Here is a 3,088-nt window from a genome sequence, read left to right as displayed (position 1 = left end):
TTTTTCATGGTTGATTAACCTAGGCTGTGGTTGCAAATTTGAGAATCTCTCCCATAACCAAATATGAACCAAGTAGTAAAAGGGTGACCAAAGAGTTACCTCTTATCGTCAGCCAAACTAACTATTGTTTTCTTCAACAGACCTAAATCAATTTATATGTTGGCTTAAAATATTGGTTGCAAAGCTGATTATCTACATCAAGGAAAACAAACTTGCTCACCAAGCCATTGGGAGAGAAATCAATCTCTGCCAACCAAGTTGCAAGGAATGTTTCATGCTCCATTTCATTCCCACTATCGACGTATATCCACCCTTGCTAATGTATAAACCCCATCCTTTTTATTCCTTTTAGTTTGTTTTCCTATTGTATGTATCAATTTCTTCTCCATTTTTATCATTTCCTAGCTTTGAAATGGGGTGAAGACGGGATCCTGAACTATTGGAAAATTCTCCAACACCATCACATCCTCCAAGGTAATGAAGAATTTGAATTGTAGTTAACTCTTTGGTCACCCTTTTACTACTTGGTCCAAACTTGGGTGTGGGAGAGATTAACAAATTAGCAACCATAGCCTAGGCTGACACAAGCATAATCAATTGAAAATTGACGGTGTGAGATTTTCCCTGGACTCTACTAGGGCAATTTTCCTTGGCACCCTTAATCATGTTCAATTTGTTGGTAAGTTTAGGTCTTTTAATCCAAAAAAGGAAACTTGGTTACCATGTGAGAGTAATTTGGATAAATGAAAATAGTTTTGGTTGTTATATGCATGAGTATTTCGATGCTTGTTTGCAACAATGTATTATAAAAAAGTGCCTACCACATAGAGAGTGGCTATGCAATTTGGAATGCATCAAGAAGTTTCAGATTGCGTGATTGCATTCTCTGGCACCAAAGCTATTGTATTGAAAAATTACTGCATACCCAAAATTACTTTAAAAAATTGCAAACAATATTACATGGCAAAAAAGCAGTCTAAAGCTACTCTGTCATCATGGACCTCATGTATCAAAAGCAAATACAAATGGTAATGATGCTGATGTTGCACTTGAATTTTCTCCTTTGAAAACCGTTCAATTTGGAAATCCTTCTCAAGACACTGTTGACCCAAGAGATGGAGGCTTTGGAGATGGAAATGGGAAAAATGAATCAAGACAATATATTGAGGGGTTAATGGATCTTGAATAGAGAATCAATAGACTGGAGACAATGACTAAGAAATTATAAAGATAGCAAAATTTGGTCACTATTGAACAAATTATTCTTATAAACCAAATCTTTAGCATTTGTTAATATGTTTTACTTATTTCTTATACTAGCAAAATTGCATGTATGAATGTTCAGCCTAAAAAGAAAATATGACATGATCTTGTAATTTTTAATGCCTTGGGTACATTAATGCCTTGGTTTCACATTTGTTATTTGTTATTTGTTATTTTGCCTTACTACAAGAAAAATGACCTATACCTACGGACAAAAACTGTCACTATAAATAAAAAAATCCGTAGGTAAATGTATAATAGACTTTGTCCTAAGGACGTTTCTTCTGTCAACTTTGAAGATGCCTATAATGACGACTAATTGTCTATCACTATAGGTTTTACCTACTATGTATAGTGTGTAGGTAAAAGTCATTAACTTCTACTTACATCTCCTAACTGTAGGTAAATGTCTTTAATATGTATTTATCATCTTCAAATGTAGGTAAATATGTTTAACATGAACACCTCTAATAAGAAGACAATTATAGGGTTCCAATTTGAGAGCCTAACTAGAAAGGCTATGACTTGTTTGGTAACTAGGGATGCACCTTGGCATTGGAATCTGCCCTCCTCAACCTTGCCTTGCTATACCATGAGTGTCCAAGTACTATTTTTCCTTAAATTATTACTAGCTGGAAGCTTACCAATCATCATATACGAACACACTTTGCATGGAATCAATATTAGAGAATCTCAAGCCAGAAGCATATCTTTTATTACATTAGAAAGCACAACTGTACAAGAGAAATAGAGAAAATCCTAGCTAATGAACTCTATAATAAACTCTACTACCAGTCACACTCTTCTCATAGTTATCATTAAAGGTATTTACATGGCCTCGCACGTAAGCCTTACTGTCACAAGCACATAAACACATTACTCCAATAATGCATCACACGGTACTCTTTTTGAAAATAGATCTTTTACTCTGTGCCTGCAAGGACTAGTGACCCTTCCACCTGATAGTTCATCGCATCAAATAGACAAAATATATCATAAGATATAAGTCTCAAAGTTCATAAATGGAGACACGGTACTCTTTATGATTATGTGGTTGACACTGCTGCCTCTGTTGAAATAAATAATACCACTTTTATGTGTAGTGGAGCTTTCCAAATTTTGTACCTAACACTCGATTTTCTTGTTAACCAAGGCCAAAAATACCACCTAAACGAGCCTCAGCTGGCCCAATTTTTAATATGTTTAGAGCCTCAGCTTTTGCCAGGTCGTACTATTTAACACTTGTCAAGAACTCATTGATGCTCTCTCTTGTTTGAACAGAGGCAGCAGTGTCAACCACATAATCATAAACCTGCTAGATATACAGAACATTCATCTACCAATAAAACTTACAAGTATTCCCATTTATTAGAAAATTCTAATCTAACCTTGTATTCAGACTGCGCTACTTTGGCAATAACTCTTGTTGGATCCTTTGGAACTCCTTTAGCTCATAAGAAATCAAGGACCTCAAAATTTGTGAGTGCACCAGCATTGCCCTCTAAGCTGTGACAAAGATATTAAACATCAATCATATCCCAATATAAAAGAAAAAGGTTCAATTGAAATTAGTGTATTAATTTTGAAAACAAACAAAAATGGTAGCAACATACATTTTCATCTGTAAGACACCAGAGTGAGAGAAAAAGGCAGTTACAAAACAATAGAGTGTCTCCTTTGCTTTTGCAATAAAGCCAGCCCAGTACACAAACAGACAATTACATAATGAAATTCCCAGTTTTCACAAAATATAATAAATCACACTGCTAATACAACTTTAACACACATAATTGGGTTGGGGTGGACATCAAAAGCAAAAAAAATT

The 3,088-nt window shown here is 34.8% G+C and overlaps 1 pseudogene; it reads right to left on the bottom strand.

The window, feature by feature from the left end:
• Positions 1-2,407: 2,407 nt before the first annotated feature.
• Positions 2,408-2,884, bottom strand: LOC100787527 (uncharacterized; annotated as a pseudogene).
• Positions 2,885-3,088: the final 204 nt, after the last annotated feature.

This window comes from Glycine max, chromosome 18 (assembly GCF_000004515.6).
Source record: "Glycine max cultivar Williams 82 chromosome 18, Glycine_max_v4.0, whole genome shotgun sequence".
In the NCBI taxonomy this organism is placed as follows: domain Eukaryota; kingdom Viridiplantae; phylum Streptophyta; class Magnoliopsida; order Fabales; family Fabaceae; genus Glycine; species Glycine max.
Note: the sequence above shows the minus strand (reverse complement) of the source record. Positions and strands in the feature narration are given on the sequence as shown.